The 17,767-nt window shown below is 39.5% G+C and overlaps 1 protein-coding gene across 11 annotated transcripts in view; it reads left to right on the top strand.

Moving 5' to 3' along the window:
• The window catches only part of LOC149124920 (uncharacterized), a 73,277-nt gene that overhangs the window by 31,869 nt on the left and 23,641 nt on the right, over nt 1-17,767 (top strand). The window contains exon 3 of one of the 11 annotated variants that reach the window (XR_016211701.1): nt 4,767-5,025. The exons of the other annotated variants lie outside the window; for them this stretch is intronic. The gene's annotated coding sequence lies outside the window, so the exon portion shown is untranslated. Of the gene's footprint in view, nt 1-4,766; nt 5,026-17,767 lie in introns of those variants that run through there. 11 annotated transcript variants of the gene reach the window in all.

The following is a 17,767-nucleotide window of genomic DNA, read 5'->3' as shown; positions in this document are numbered from 1 at the left end:
AATGTGAAACATAGACAGCAACATAATATTTGCATCAATGAAATATCAACTAGACAGAAAATCAACAAGGAAACAACAGAGCTAATCTATCCTGTGGATCAAATAGACCTAACTGATATCTAATGAACCTTTCACCCCACAGTTTCAGAATACACATTCTTTTCATCTATCCATGGGACTTTCTAGGATAGTTGATATGCCAGCCTATAAACCAAGTATCAGCAAATTAAAAAAATTATGAAAGCATAACATGCATCTTTTACTTGCCACAATGGAATGAAGTTGCTTGGCATGATGGACCTAACATTTCTTTAGGACAAATAGTATTACCAATGTATTTGATTATATTTAACTTCCTATCTCTAACAACATATTGAACTTTCTTGTTTATATACTATTTAGAAAAAAGTTTTGAATTTGAGTTTTGATGTGCCAATTTACTGAGGCCAGTCATGCCTGAAATATCTTTTTAATTTTTAGTTTTTATGATTTCAAGAGGCAGAGAGAGTCAAAGAAAGAGCCCCCATCTGTTGTTCACATCCAAATGCCAGCGAGGGCTAGGACTGGGCCAGGGCAAAGCTGTGAGCTAGGAATTCAATCCAGGTCTCCCACAAGGGGACAGGACCCAAACACTTGAGCACCCATGGCTCCCTCCTGGGGCCTGCATTAACAGGGAGCTGGAATAGGAACTGAACCCAGACAACCTGATGTGGGACATGGATGTCCTAACAGGCGTCTTAAACCCTTGGTCAAATGCTCGCCCTGAAAATATTTTTATTATACTCTCACATGTATATGGTAGCTTAGAAGGATATAAAATTTTAGGATCAAACTTTTCCCCTTCAGCTTGTAAAAAAATTACAAACAACAGTTGTACATATTTATGGGCTGTAATGTGACATTTCCATCCATGTAAGCAATAGGTACTGATTAAATCAGAGTAAGCAGTGTTTCCCCTTCTTCTACATTACTTTATGATTGGAGGCTGGGAGCTCCCTTCTTCTATTTGTTCGTAAAATATCTATTAGTTTACTATGACCTGGAGTCCCCATGGTGTGCCACATGACACTAGGAACTCATTCTTTTCTAGCTGATTCTGATTGGTCCCTGTCATCCAGACTCCCTCTTTCCCCATCTACACTCCATACCTCTAGTAATGACTGCTCTGTGGTCAGAACTTATGCAACCAAAGTTACTAATGAAATTCTGATGTCAATCAAATGTGTATTCCTTCACGAATAACCTTATTCTCATTTTTAAGCTTCCAGAATTTAGTTGTTTTTAACTCTCATAAATTTGTTATTAGCCTGGGTGTTATTAGCCTGTTCTTTTTGTTTTGTGTGGGACACTGGGGACCCCTTCCACCTGAGAACTACTTGTAGAACTGGGAAATATATCTCAATTATTTCCTCTAGTATTTACAGATAGTTATTTTTAGGTTCCATTTCCTAAGACTTCTGTTTTCATGATGCTACTGATGCTGCTTCTATATTATATATTGTTGGCTTTTATTACATACACACACATATATAAATAATGAAATATATAAATAACATACTTAATATGACATAAAATATATAGCATAATAATATATGTATTCTGTATATATTATATGTATATCATCTCTACTTCCATTTGGAAGATATTTAAAAGAATTCTTCAATCCGTTCTTCCAACTCCCCAGTTTCAGTTCTACTTTAATGGAACTACTATATCTTTGTAGACCATTATTTCTCACATGGTTTCATGTTGCTAAAATTTTCCTTAATACTTCAGAAATATTTTGGGATTATCTGCATGCTTTTTTTCTTCTCCAAGTAGCCCTACTTCTTATGCATAATCTATGTTCTACAGTGTTTGCTTTTTATTCTGAGACATCTAGTTATATTGACATGTGAGTTCATGTTACCAGATGTCGTTGACTGCTCTGTCTGCTAACTCATGTTAGAGAAGTTTTAAAGGCAGCCTCAGTGTTTACCCTTGGTAGTTCAGGGAAAAACAGACTTGAAATCCACGGGAGGTGAGCTCCAAAATTTCCAGGACCATGACAGACCTCTCTGTAAAGCTACTCCTCTAGTGAATCGAATCTGTATTTGAGGAGCTGAACCCCGCCTGCTCAAAAGATGTAAGGGGAAGGAATAAATGCACAAACCATTGAGGCCCAGGACTCAGTCTAAAGTTTTCATCAATTCCTGACCAGAAGTCGCCCTGTGTCGTTAGGACCCTGACCGCCTCTCACGGTATATCTTCTGCTCCCCCCTGCTGACCTCCGCTCCAGCCCTATCTGCTCTTTTCTGTTCACTCAACACAACGTGCTCATCCATATGCCACATTCTTCGCATTCACTCTCCTTTCTACTCACTGTGGTATCCTCCCAAATCTCTGTGTGACTACGTCCTTCTCAGATGTCTTCTCCAAATGACTCCCCTTGAAATATTGGCAAAGTGTACCCCCACGTCCCCAGTATTTTATTACACATCCTATGATATCTTCACGGTAGTACCCAAATGGTTTTTTTTACATACTTGGTGTGCATTTCTTACCTGAGTCCTCTGAAGAGACACGAAGCAGAGTATCATTTTGGGACAGAGATTCTGTGTCTTGTTTACTTATTTATTTTTATTTAAGTTTTTAAAATTATTTATTTGATTATTGAAGAAGAAGAGAAATATCATGTACTCCTTTCTGCTGGTGCACTCTCCAAATCCCTAAAGTGATGGGGGCTTAGAGCCAGGAACTCAATCTAAGTCTCCCTCAGGGAGAGCAGAAGCCCAATTGCTTGAGCCATCACCACTGCCTCCTAGGGTGTACATTAGTGGAGAGCTAGAATCGAAAATGGAGCTGGCTTGGGGCACAAGTATCCTAACCCACAGCTTAATCACTGCACCAAATACCACCTCTTGCTCATGACTTAAGTCACTGAGCCTACAACACATAGTTCTGCATATAATACTCTCCAGCAAAGATATATTCACTTATTGACAATTTCAAAGATCCTAGCTTATATCCTTGAAGAGAATTTTATTTTTATTTCTGTGCTGAATCTTATAATCTACAGTTGTGTGAAATAGAAGAATTAATGTTTCTAAGTCCTTAAAATGACACAGATTTCACAATGAATGTGGGATAAGCACATGTTATTAAAGAGTAGAAAAGTTGTGGTTCCTTGGTTGTGTGTGTGTGTGTAGGTGTGTGCATTTCTGTATGTGTTGTTATGATTATGGTGGGGGTAATATTACTATCTGAATCAATAGCGTGAGTTACTTGAGGAGTTTGTATAATTGTACAGAGTTTAGGTGGATTTGTTCACATGTAAATTCTGGAAGAGACTAACTTGCCTGAAGTTTTTACATCCTACTGTGATGCAGAATTGTTTTCATGCAATCACAAGCTGTCATTCCATGGAGAGTTAGAGACCTGGTGATTCCAGGTCTGCAGGATACTCGAGGGTTGATGCAAGAGAAATCTCCTGGGAAATCAGAGTGCTGAGTAGTATCACTGAACATTGTCTTGGAAAAGAAAGCCTTCTACTGTATCCCAGAGGTCACAGTCACTGCTTTCAGCTTTACAGAGAGGGACTTACTATTAATTCATAAAAAGCACATGCATTTCCCCCCTTGCTCCACACTGGGATTCATGATGTAGATGTGTCTTCCTCAATAGCCAGGGTCAGCATCGGCTGCCTTAAATTTCAGCCTTTACAGGGAAAAGACAATTTCCATATACTGCTTCCCTACAGGTCCACACACCCACTCAAGCTATAAGGGCATAATTATCATCAGTCAAGAAAGCAACTTCTTGCTCCAGTGGCTCTTGTAGTCTTGGCAGCCCAGTATCCAGGTATCACAGACAGAAGGCGGATGCAGAGTTCATCTCTGTGTAGACAATCAGAAGCAAGGAGACAGAAGGGGCCGTCTAGGTAAAAGATATTTTCTGGATATGCCCTTTGGCTTCTGGTTCATCACAGTTCCAGAACCCCAGCACCTAGAACCTTGTACAATGACTTGGCTGACAATCAGAAACATTTCCATTGCCAGTAGCAATGGACAAACTGCTGGAGACCTATTTGTGAGAAATTCTACATCTTCATTTCTGATGTTCAATTAGGCAATCAGAGCAGCTAACATGCTTTTTATTTCCGGATTAACTCAATTTCTTAGTAGAGAATGTTTGAAGCCAAAATCATAACTCAATTTCTTAGTAGAGAATGTTTGAGGCCAAAATCACTTGAGCAGTTTGGAGGCTAGACTTTTGTAAAGATGGAATCATTTCCACTATCAAGTACAATAAGAAATTTTATGATTATGACAAAATGGACTTTGAATATTAAAATAGCTTCAAGGGTAATTAAATCACTACTGTTCTTCTCTTCTTGAGAATTTCCAGTGTAATCAGCATGACAATGATGCTTGAAGCTTTGACAATTGGGGCTAAAAATCAAAATGAGAATAAAGGTAGCACATCGCCACAAACAGCAATATTATTCTTATGTATTTAACATTTGTTTGGGTAAGGATTAAAGTATTTTTAGGTACAGGGTTTCTAGTCATAATGATCAGCAATATAGAACAGTAATAGATAAAAATGCTCATGATATAGGGAGGTAGAAATTCTAAAAATTACTTCTCTCTGCTTAATTACAACCAATTGCACTAATAGACATGATGTGACTTTTGGCAACTTGGGAGTACTATAAAATATAGTCTTCCCAAAAGAACGGATGCCTAAGAGGAATGCCTAAAGGGGTCTGCATTGTGGCTCAACAGGTTACACTGCACCCGTGATGCCCGCATCCCACATGAGCACAGTCTTGGCTCTCGGTCGCTCCGCTTTCAAGCTAGCTCCTTGCTACTGTGCCTGGGAGAGCCGCAGTAGATAGCTCATGTACCTGGTCTCCTACTACCCATGTGGGAGACTGGATGGACTTCCATATTCCTGGCTTCAGCCTGGCCCAGCCCAGGACATTGAGGCCATTCTGGAGTGAGCAGGCAGCTAGAAGGTTGATTCATTCCCCCACCCCTGCTTCTGTTCCTCCCATTCTCCCTGCTTATAATTTTGTCTTTCAAATAAATTAATAAATCTTTAAAAAAATAAAGAATGCCTGAATGAATTGCTTCATGCATACCATGTTGTGCCTTTAAATCTGTTCAATATTATCCCTAAGTCCTAGATTATTATCTTCTGTTCAGCAGTGGAACACAAACACATCCCACCATGTATTTTTTTTTTTTAAAAAAGTCCTGCTCTGAGCTCTTTCATGACACATTAACTATGATAAGCAGAAGGGGCAGGGTGCTAATTACTATAGTGATGTGATCCATTTGCTAAATGGTGAGAACATCAATAATTCATAAGAATTAGCTGTTAAAACATTTAAAGTCAGACAATCCAAGCCTGGCATCTCTGATAGTAATCTTTTGTGTGTTCTTGTTGGCATTCAGACATTTCCTTTTCATTATGAAACATAAATGCATGTTCCTTCTTCCAGCAGTTTAGATGATGAAAGATGGCAGATGTATGATATGTCTAGACTGATGGAGTTACTACGCCAACCCAGCAGACAATTTGCAGATGTCTCATACTTAGTGAAAACCAGTGTTACAAATGCACACTGAGTCATCTGCCATTCAAGACCAATTACAGAAGAGAAACTTCAATAGCAGAAATATTATGTTATCATTGGGGTGGGCATTTGGCCGCATGATTAAGATGCCACTTGGGAACTTGAATAGCATATCAAAGTGCCTGCATTTGAAATGCAGCTTGGCACTGATTTCTAGCTTTCTGCTGACATGAACCCTGAAAGACAGCAGGGCCTGCCACCCAAGTGGGAGACGCAAACGAAATTCCTGCTCCTAGCTTTGGCCTGGCCCAGGACTGGCTGTTGCAGCCATTTGTGGGGGATGAACCAATCGATGATCGATCTTTCTGTTTTTCTGTCACCCTGGCTTTCAGTTTACACACACACACACACACACACACAATATGTTAAAAGAAGAGAATATGTTACAATTATTCTTCTACTTGGAAAAGAAGACACTGACTCATTGTTAAATCACATGATCAGTCTGAATCCAATCATTATTACTGGGGTCCCAAAGTTGTACATGTCACTGAACCATTATCTACTTTAGGATTTTATCTTATTTCATCTTTTGCTTTAGTATCTGATATATGCTTACATATTTATAAAGGAAAACATACTCTTTTTTTTTTTAAAGATCTATTTATTTAAAAGGCAGAGTTACAGAGAGAAGAGACATAGAGAAAGAGAGATCTTCCATCTGTTGGCTACATGGCCAGGGCTGGGCCAGGCAGAATCCAGAAGCCAGGAGCTTCGTCCTGGTCTCCCACATGGGTGCAGGGGCCCAAGGACTTGGGCCATCTTCTGCTGCTTTCCCAGACACATTAACAAGGAACTGGGTCTGAAGTGGAGCAGCCAGTACTTGAACCAGAGACCATATAGGATGCTGGTGTGGCAGGTGGTGGCTCAACCTGCTATGCCACAATGCCAGACCCAAGCAAACATGTTCAATAACTTCTCTAAAAATCTTGATTAATAAAGTAAATGATTGCTCTTGAAACATAAGCAACAATTGAGAATAATAAGGCTTTTGAGGGCTTATCCAATTCTAAAGAAAAGAATACTAGGGACCAGTATTGGGGTGCAGTGGGTTAAGCTGCCACTGGTGATGCCAGCATCCAAAATGCAGCCCTGATTTGTGTCTGGGCCACTCTTCTTCCAGCCCAGAGCCCTGTTGATGTGCAAGGGAAAGCAGTGGAAGCTGGCCTCAGTGCTTGGGCCCCTACCATTCAGGTGGGATTGGGCCTCTGAACCAGCAGATGGGTGGGCTGTTTCTGTTTCCATCTGTTCCTCCTTGCCGTCACTCTGCCTTTCAAATAAATAAAATAAATCTTAAAAATAAGAATAGTAATACATATGTGTATATATATGCATACATATATATAATGCTGTCAATATGAGAACTGTGACAGGCAGTGCCTAAGTAAACTCATTGTTGGGAGTCTTGAGAAAAAGAACTATGTCCTAAAAAATATTAAGGTAATCATTGCTTCAACAGCTTTGGTGCAACAAGAAAGCGGTGTTAACTGAGATGAATCTGTTCTCAGGTATAACAAGAGGGAGAAAAGATTTCTAATCTGCAAATTCAAAGGGAAAATCCCTACATAGCTGCAGACACTGGAAAAATTATTTTGGTAAATGATTCCTTAATGCTGCAAGTAAAATTTAATGAAGGTCTCACAAAACAATCTCAATACGCACAAGGAAGTGACTAGCTTAAATCCTAAAATCCTTAAATCATCAATGCTTCGGTCAAAATGATTTGACCCATGCTAAATCCACATAGAGTTGTTTATTTTTCATAAGCCACCGTTACAATCCTTCATTAAAAATGTGATTGAGTACTAAAGATATAAACCTCCCTTTGACAAATCTTTCTAATGACACTTTTTGCTGAGAGTACAATTAATGTCTACCTCTTTTTGTACCTTGGTGATATAACCAAAGGGAAAATCTTTAAATTGACTTTTGTATTATATAATTATAACATTTTTCTGGCTTTCTAATGAGAAAAATGTTATTAATAATCTTACCTTCCAGCATAATTTTGCTTTTTATCCCATGTAAAATTTTCTTCAATTAAATTTTCATGCTATCAAGTAAAATGCTAGAAATAATTTAATTTTTATATCTATTAACCACTGCTTCCAGGAATGAAAACTGTCATATATCACTAAGACTCAGATTCAACTCCAGAAAAATGAAGGTGATTGTATATTGTGTCATCTCTAAATAAAGAGATTTTTGCCTTTGCCCTATGGGAACCAAGCCAAGAAAAGCAGAGTTCCAAGACCAGATAAAGTCAGTCATAGATACAGGCCTTGAGTACAATTTTATTTTATTGAAAGACACTGGGTGATCATATATTATTATCCCCAAATACATTAAGACAAGATATGTGACTTGCTGTTTCCAATAATGGGCTTTAGTTAACATGAGGAAAGAATGACTCAAATAAGATATTTGTTGTAGAGGTGGTCATGTTAGGGCACTCACTAGTTTTGTTCAAGAGTACAAATATCGTGGTGTCTTTTCTTTCTTTCTGCATTGTATCAGATTTTAATATAAATAATTAAAATATTTTATCAGTATCACAGTTAGGCAGTTTTTAATCTTAAAAATGGAACATCCCAGGGCCGGCACTGTGGTGCAGTGGGTCAAATTGCCTCCTGTGGCAACAGCATACCATATGGGCCTTCAGTTTGAGTCCTGGCTGTTCCGATTCTGATCCAGCTCCCTACTAATGACCTGGGACAGCAGTGGAAAGCAGTGGAAGATGCCACTGCACCGATGTGTGAAACCTGGAAGGAGCTCCAGGCTCCTAGCTTTGGCCAGGCCATTTGGGGAATGAACCAGTGGATGAATGAGCTCTCTCTGTCTCTACTCTCTCTCTCTCCCTCTCTCCCTCTGCAACTCTGCCTTTCAAACAAATCAATAAATCTCAAAAAAAGGAAAGAAATGGAATACCCTCTCTCTGCCTACTCTGCGTTGCCAGGAGGCCTTTTGATTCTAGACTCTGCAATTAAGGAAGCAGGATAGAGGGAGATTGGAAGGTAGCAAGAGGGAAGATACGGCATTCTTCCTGTGCTCTAGGAAACAGCAGCAGCATTGGGCCCCATCCTGTGTTTCTGCTGTTACTGTTTAGAGGAGCTTAGTGAAGCTTCCTCCCAGAGGTGTGACCAAGGGCCCAATAGGACTACTCCTCTGAGCCCTCAAATTCTCACACAATTAAATCTCTCCTTTTATTTCCTAGGTTCTAGAGGTATTGGATGCTTCCTTTAGTCATTAAAATCTGGATTTTTCTCAATTTGCTTTTCACTTTTAGTCTTCAAATACTACCATAACCAGTTTCCTGCAGCAAATCTTTTCTGAAAGGCCTATGACAGTTTTTTGATTTCCTAAGTGGATCCTATAGGGAAGCCATTGAAGAGTGTTAAGCAAGCTGCTGACATCTGATCTGTGTTCTGGAATAACCATTCTTTGCACTGGGGATAAGAGATTAGAAGAAAGAATCCCTGTGCATGTGTTTGCTAACAGCTGGGAGACAGTTTTGAAAGATCAGAAGAGAGTTGACTAGGATGACTGCAATATTGATAGAAACAATGAAATAAATCTAAGATGCAGCACATCTTGGTTGTTGGTACAACATGGGGCTGAATCAAATATGAGGAATTAGAGGGAGAAGTAAAAGGATTACAAGTGACAGGATTGATTGTGATATTAATTACTGAGAGGAATATTACTGGAGGTTGATGAGGTTTGGAAGTAAGATCACAGGTTCACTCCTGGAATAATAGAATTTAGATTGCCTGTGAGTCATCAGAAAAGAGATATCCAGTAAGAAGTTGTAATGTGAGTTTATGCTAAAGATATGATAATTGTGAACTATGGATGTATATTTCTGTATAGTGAGTTTATTGGTAGATGTTGATGTTGTGGGTCTAGAAAGAGTAAATAGAATGAAAAGAAGTTCTAGGAGCCATGCTTGAGAAATTTCAGCATTTAATGACTATATAAGGGTAAGACTTCAAAAGACAAACAGAATCATACAAGGTGCTAAGAGGAAAACTAGTATGGTATTGTGTCCAAAAAGAGAACAGAAGGAAATGCTTAGAGAAGGAATAAGAAACCAACATTTTCAAGGTCAGAAGGAGCTCTGGGCAGGTGTTGTGCAGAGGTTAATCCACTGCCTGTGATGGCGGCATCCCACATGAGTACTGGTTCTAGTCTTGGCTGCTCCACTTTCAATTCAGCTTCCTACTAACTACCTGGAAGGGCAGTAGATGATGGCCCAAGTGCTTGATCTCCTGTCACTGATGTGGGAAATGCAGATGGAGTTCCAGGCTCTGGGCTTCAGCCTAGAATTTCTGTGGCCATTTGGGGAGTGAACCAATGATGGAAGATTTCTCCCTTTCTCTGTCTCTCCCTCTTTGTAACTCTGCCTATAAGCAAATCTTAAAAACAACCAACCTATAAGTTCAACCAGGTTGAGCTAGTATACAGGGCTAAAGCAGAAGTACCTCATCTTGTTTCGGGAGAGATTATGAATTTTTGTCCTTAGAATTTGGTAACTAATTCTATGTGCAAATCCTTTCAAAGCAAGGGAAAAGCTATAATTACTTTTCTTTTTCACCATAGCCACCCTTCTTTTAATCATTGACTTGTCTTTGTCTTTCTGCTGGTGATAATTTGAATTGACAAATTAGACATGGGTCCCAAAGTCTCCTAACATATGCACGGCACTTATATTTTGGTGATGATATTGATAACTGCATTTCTCAATGCATAGAAGTCAGAAATAAACTCTTCCTTACTCAAGTCTTGAAAAAACATGACCAAGAATATAATCAGATTCTCCAGGCCAGTGGTATTTTGAATATCGAAACTCTGCCCTTTAAATAGGAACATGGTTTATTATTATCATAAAACTTTAATAGCTCATTAACTCCAACCTATAATCTCCTATTTCTACAGCCCTATATGTAAAAAAAATGGAACTTGTAACAATTCTCGGTGAGCACAGACATAATGAAAATATATCATCACTGAGTAAATTTCCATTGCAATTTTGTCCACAATTATCACCTTATTGAGAGTCTATTAAGTTGTGCTAGATAGTCTGAAGCCTGACGATTAAAATGAAGCAATATCCATTGATTTTTAAGGGCTTTCAATACCTGGGATACAGGTTACTAATAGCAAAAATTGATTGCTCAGACAAATGAACCAGCAACTTGGCAATGCTTTCGCTAATTTCTATCTGAAACACATTACTTGGAGGATCTAAAGAACTTTATTTAGTTATTCATTAGCTAATACACATAACTGTTTGATCTGGCATTAAGTGAGTCAGATTTTTAAGTTTCTTTATCATGTTTTGTCTTTGTACCTGCAAATGGTGCTTTTGGACCATAAGGAGAGGTTGAGAAAGCTGAATTGGTTTGAAAAGTGTAGGATGGATTGGGACATAGTTTGTGTCTGTGTATTGTTATTCACAACATGAAGTATTAATTCTGGTTCTGCCATTTGGCTCAGTTAGCTAAGCAAGTTATTAACCTCATTAGTGCTTTCTTTTTATTGGCAAGAGGGGAATCTCAACACTATCTACTCAATTCAACTATTGTATTAAATAAATTAATGTATATACACTTTTTAGCACAAAACTTTCTCTTTTTTTAAACTTTTATTTAATAAATATAAATTTCAAAAGTACAACTTTTAGATTACAACAGTTTTCCCCCCATAACCACCCTTCTACCCACAAACCATCCCATCTCCTACTCCCTCTCTCATCCATTCTTCATTAAGATTCATTTTTAATTATTTTTATATACAGAAGATTAACTAAGTATATACTAAGTAAAGATTTCAACAGTTTGCACACACACAGAAACACAAAGTATAAAGTACTGTTTGAAGACTAGTTTTACCATTAATTCACATAGTACAACACATTAAGGACAGAGATCCTACAAGGGGAGTAATTGCACAGTGACTCCCATTGTTGATTTAACAATTGACATTCTTATTTATGACATCAGTAATCACCCGAGGCTCTTGTCATGAGCTGCCAAGGCTATGGGAGCCTCTTGGGTTCACAAACTCCAGCCTTATTTAGACAAGGCCATAATCAAAGTGGAAGTTCTCTCCTCCAAGATCTTTCATTTAGGTCATTTTTTTGCCACAGTATCTTGGTTTTCCATGCCTGAGGAACTCTCATGGGCTTTTTAGCTGGATTCGAATGCCTTAAGGGCTGACTCTGAGGCCAGAGTGCTGTTTAGGGCATCTGCCATTCTATGAGTCTGCTGTGTAGCACAAAACTTATCCTATATTTAATAGCACAGAAGTGTTCGTCTTACCCACTTGCAAGGACCTCTATAATATAATTAGAGATGTTTGCTAGAAGCTTTGCCTTAGGTGGAAATTTGACTTTGAATAAAACATAAAACAAAATGTTTTAAGATAATTCTTACAACTAATATACATTTATGCATTCATTCAACAAATATGTCCATGGCACCCACTTTAAAAATGATTCTGTATTCATTTCACAAGGAAAGAATCCACTACTCTCAGGTCTCATATACTGATGGGAAGAAATTAAAACAGAAAAAAAAAGAAACTGCCTAATAGACTACTGAATAGCAAGAAAAATGAAGATAAAGGAAAAATGGGGTTGTCGATGGAAATATATCTGAAAGAATGAGATTCAGCAGAGACCTTAAATAACGAGGAAGCATACATAAAAATATCAGTTTTCTTCAAAAACTTCATGAAAGGGCCAGTGTTGTGGTATAGTTGGGTTAAGATTTTATTTATTTGAGAGTTAGAGTTACAGAGAAAGAGAGAGAGAGAGAGACAGAGACAAAGGTCTTCCATTTACTGGTTCACTCCCCAAACGGCTGCAGTGGCCAGAGCTGAGTTGATCCGAAGCCAGGAGCCAGGAGCTTCTTCTGGGTCTCCCACATGGGTGTGGTGGCCCAAGGACTTGGGCCATCTTTCACTGCCTTCCAAGGCCATAGCAAAGAGCTGGATCAGAAGTGGAGAAGCTGGGACAAGAACCCGTGTCTGTATGTGATGCCAGTGCTGCAAGGCAGAGGCTTAGCCTACTATGTCACAGTGCTGGCCCTCCTATCCTGCTTTTGATACAGCTTCTTTTATTTATGCATGTGAAGCAGTCATTATGGCCCAAGTACTTGGACCCTGCCACCCACATGGGAGAACAAGATGGAGTTCTGGGCTCCTGGGCCTGACCCTGAACTGGCAATTGTGGCCAGATTGGGAGTGAACCATTGGGTGAAAGATCTTTCTCTTTCTATCTCTATCTCTCTGTCTCTGTCTCTCTCTGTGTGTCCTCTCTCTTTCAAATAAACAAATAAATCTTTCTTTTTAAAGTTTGTGGAAGATGTATTATGGAAAAACTATGTATGGATTTAAAAATTTTTGTACCAATATAAACTTAAGATTCAATTGAATTTTCCATGAACTTGTTGAAATGCATTTAAATAGTCATCAATATTTTAAAATGTTCCCATTTTGGGGATGTTATAAATACATGGATTTATAGTCCAGTGACAAATTGTCTTTCATTTGATTGGTATTTTATATCCATTACCTGAAGTTACACTAGATAAATCATGAAGAAAACTGAGATATTTGTATGTCATGTTTAAGACTTTAGAAAAGACAGGCAGATGTTACTGCAAATTATTAATGAGGAAAAAGCCTTTCAATTTCATTACTCCATACAAATTTTTAGATGCCATATGTTATATCTATGTCAAGTTTTCATATCTTCAAATGCATTTTAAGTGATAAGAATGTTCAACTTTGTAATAATTATCAGGTTATAGCTTATAATTTATAAATCAGCTTAGTATCTATCTTCTTTGCTTGACTTTTAAAAATTTTTTAAAAAATTAAATTTATTTGAGAGGCAGTGAGGAAAAGAGAGAGAGAAAGAGAAGGAGGGAGGGAGAGAGAGAGAGAGAGAGCTCTTTTCCATTGGTCCACTCCCTAAAAGTCCACAATGGTAGAGTTGGTTCAGACCCAAGCCAAGAAGTGGGAATTCAAACTAGGCCTCACACATTAATGACTGGGACCCAACTACTTGAACCACTACCTGCTGCCCCTGCCCCCCCTGACTGCACATTAGTAGGAAGCTGGAACTGGAATTAGAGATGGCACTTTCACTCACATGTTCCATATTCCAGTATGGGTGGAAGTATGTCAATCACCTTTTTTTTTTTTTTTTTTTTTGGACAGGCAGAGTGGACAGTGAGAGAGAGAGAGACAGAGAGAGAAAGGTCTTCCTTTGCCATTGGTTCACCCTCCAATGGCTGCCGCGGGCGTACCGTGCTGATCCGAAGGCAGGAGCCAGGTGCTTCTCCTGGTCTCCCATGGGGTGCAGGGCCCAAGCACCTGGGCCATCCTCCACTGCACTCCCTGGACACAGAGAGCTGGCCTGGAAGAGGGGCAACCGGGACAGACTCCAGCGCCCTGACCGGGACTAGAACCCGGTGTGCCAGTGCCACAAGGCAGAGGATTAGCCTAGTGAGCTGCGGCGCCAGCTGGCAATCACCATTTTAAATGTTAAGCCAAATGCTCACCCCTAACCTTTAAAGAATTTATTATATCTGACTATTTGAGAAGCTCAGTATAGGTAGTATACTCTTGCTTTTTTTTCACTTGATAATTTGAGTTTTATTTTCCAAAGCATGAACTAAATATATGAAAAGTCAGACTTTTCCTTTTACCACCATAAAAATGTAATAAAAACAGGGAGCAATGGGTTTTTAATTTTATAAAATTTGAAGCTCTCAATTCTTTTAAAATTAATGACCTTTTAAAGCAAAGTAATTTATTTAAAAAGTGCTATGCAACAGCTTCTTGTTTCCAGGTGAGGAGGGGAGGAGTTTGAATGGATGAGTTGGTGCAGTCACCATCTATCACTCTATTAAGTCAATATTGGGACATGTTTTTAACATCTGGAGCTTCCATGGATAGAAATACAATCTCCCATTACAACTCCACACTGGATGTGATGAAGCAAAAAGAAAAAGCTGGCTCAGTCTATTTATCAAACCATATTGCACAGTCTGAGATGTTACGGGAAATTCTACCAAAAGAGACAACACTGATATGCATGAAGTGTAAGAAAAAGAAAAAGGAAAAATTCTGCTGAGCAGAGTAAAGAAATGAAAGTTAAATAGTGAAGGGAGCTTTTTAAAAATTTATTTTATTTGAAAGGCAGAGTGACAGAGAGATGGAGAGAGATGGAGATAGAGAGGGAGAGAGAGAGAGAGAGAGAGAGAGAGAGAGAGAGAGAATCTTCCATCCAGTGGCTCACTCTGCAGATGGCCTCAATGGCCAAGTTTGGGCCAAGCTGAAGCCAGGAGCCCGGAGCTTCATGTGGGTCTCCCATATAGGTGGCAGGAGCCCAGGCACTTGGATTATCTTTCACTGCTTTCCCAGGCACATTAACAGGGAGCTGGATTGGAAACGGAGCAGCCAGGACTCAAATAGGCATTCAGATATGGGATGCTCCAGGACAGAGCTAAATGCCTGCTCTAGACAAAATTTTTAGACAATTAAAAAGATCGACTTTGAATCATACTTCATTTTCTTTCACATGTTTGTAAGACTAATATCTGAGTATATGAAAGTGGATTTTTAAACTTGAAATTTTTGCATACTCATTTTATTGTCTATAAAAATATGTATCAATAAGCATTGCATATATGCATCAGCAGGATCCTTCTGGTTAAGTTGGATCTCACAAAGCCAAGTAACAAATGACTCTTTATCAGCAAAGTTCCGTGTGGCAGCAGGTGCGGGGAGTCATAATTGAATACATCCCCAAGCCTTGATGAATTGGCAGATTATGTGATTTACAATCTCTCCTTCAACAAAGTGAATATCAATATATTGATTGTGCATCCCTCTTCTCTAAATAGAATGGAAGTCTAATGATAAAAAAAGTTTGAAGGAACATTGAGGAAAGTGAATTTAAATTGAGGTGGATGAAGAATTTCAATTTTAAGTGAGTTCATCTCTCCGGGTGCACACAAGAGCTTGTTGGGGCACTGGGGCATTTCTGCAGGGAGATCACTGTCAGAGGCTCTGTGGGAGTCACAGCAAGCAGCAGTGCTGGGTATGGCTGCTCTGATCCTCTGAGGAGGAAGGCAGGTGCATTGTGTAAACTACATGTCCGTGACCTTGACATCAATTCCCCAAACAATTCTAAATCCAATTATTAAACGGATGATTTGTGCACACCTAGGAGAGGAAGGCAGATTCATTAGGACCCAGCATGGGCACACGAAGTGCAAATTCATGTCACAATAATCTCATTTCTTTTTCGGGCAGAGTTACTAGAATAGCAGATCACAGAAAGTAGGCAGAGCATACAAATAGAATGCAAATGTCCAAAGGAACGAAACAAGGCAAATGTGATGATGGCCTCAGGACTTCCTTCTTCTGCTGCTTCAGGACTTGAGGCAAAACTTGGCTAAGGAAGCCGGAGTAGGCTCTGGGAGAGAATTGACTAATGACAGCATGGGTTCCACAGGCTCTTTCCTAATAGTCCCACCTCTCTGCCTGGTGAGAGGGAGCTAATATGATCATAGCGGCACAGAGGGTCTTCTCCTATCCTTCCAAATGCATCCAGCACCTGGCAGGGTGGGGCATTACCAGACTGTTGATTATGGTGCAAATCCTCTAGTTCTGTGTAATTTGTAAGACCAGTGCTCCGGAACCGTGTATACACTGTTACTAGACTACTTCTTTCATTTCTTTTTCAAAAATCCCAATACATATTCCTTCCAGAGCTACTATCTGAACAAAGTTTTTAACAAGGACCAGAAATTCTGAAAAGTACAGATAAAATTCATGTGTTAAATTTCTACTACATATGTAACCCGTCTTAGCTCTCTTTTTTATCTCTTGTCCTCACTGCTTCTCTCTCTCATCCTGTGCTTGTCACCCATCTCCCCTTTTATTTTGTTTTATTCCCTGGCTTTTTTTAAACTATCTTGTCTCCAGATTTATTAGGATAAATTAGTCTGATTACTATGCTTATTCTCAGATTCATTCATTTCTAACTTTGGTCCCATATTCAATTCAAGTCTGACCACACCCTTTTCCCCAGGGAAGACTAACAAAGTGTCCTCAGCTGGTTGAAGGGCAGAAAGACGGGTACAGCCAGATTCCAAGATATTTGCTCTTGTGTTCTCTAGACTTACGTATCTGGAGTTGAGAGGAGGTGTGAAAAAAATGAGATGCCTTCTCATGTTGAGTTGGAAGTGCTGTTGGGAAGAGGTCCACGGTCTTTCTCTGGTTCTGTCAGCATCTGTGTAATGTTCAGAACTTTGACTATGCTATAGCGTCTATGAATTAATGCAATTGAGTTTTTTTGGCTCAAAGACCGGTGTGGCTTTGCTTTTCATGGCCTGAGAACCTCATTTCCCAAAGAGTAACTCCCTGGGTCCCTTTGTTCTCACAGGTATGTAGACGTCATCCTTCTCCAAAATGGGCCTAAAAGTCACTTGAATTTGTAGCTGTCTGTGTAGACATGTGGCTTCCTCCTCACCACCATCTTCCAGGCTCCTTAAAGAAAAGCTGCAAGAATGCCAGGCCCTCTTTGCATATAATTTAAGATGGGAATGACAGATGGCTCCTTAGGGAGGGCTAGCAGGGCCATTGAAGACAGGTCACTTGCCTTCAGACAGCTGTAGAATGGAAGATGGCATTGGACTTTACCTTGACTTGTGCACCTGAAATTTAAGAACCCTTGGTAAACATGCCACTCTTACTAAATTCTGGGCTGGGTGCAGAAAACAATCCCAACTCTCCCATGAGCTCTTTCATATTCTGCATTCTCTGTTGGCCATGGGTGGATGTTTCAGTTCCTATGTCAGCACAATCCACCAAGAAAATGTTGTATCACTCTCACCCTCGAGGAGAAGGATTTGTGCAGAATTTCTCATTCACTCGACTTGGGGAAGGAGAAACCACCTTCCCTAACTCCCCCAGATGGAAGAGAGAGAAACACGTCACATAACGTTAAGCACATTGCGTCCACAAGGCTGGAAAGCTCCCACATCTCCGCTCCCCTGACAGATGGGATGAGGCGGGATGTTGGTGGATAGTAGACTTCTGGCATCTGCAGGGCATTGATTGGCT

The sequence above is a fragment of the Oryctolagus cuniculus genome, chromosome 8 (assembly GCF_051225735.1).
Source record: "Oryctolagus cuniculus isolate XC-2025 breed Fujian yellow rabbit chromosome 8, ASM5122573v1, whole genome shotgun sequence".
Lineage (NCBI taxonomy): Eukaryota > Metazoa > Chordata > Mammalia > Lagomorpha > Leporidae > Oryctolagus > Oryctolagus cuniculus.
This window is presented reverse-complemented; position numbering and strand designations above follow the sequence as displayed.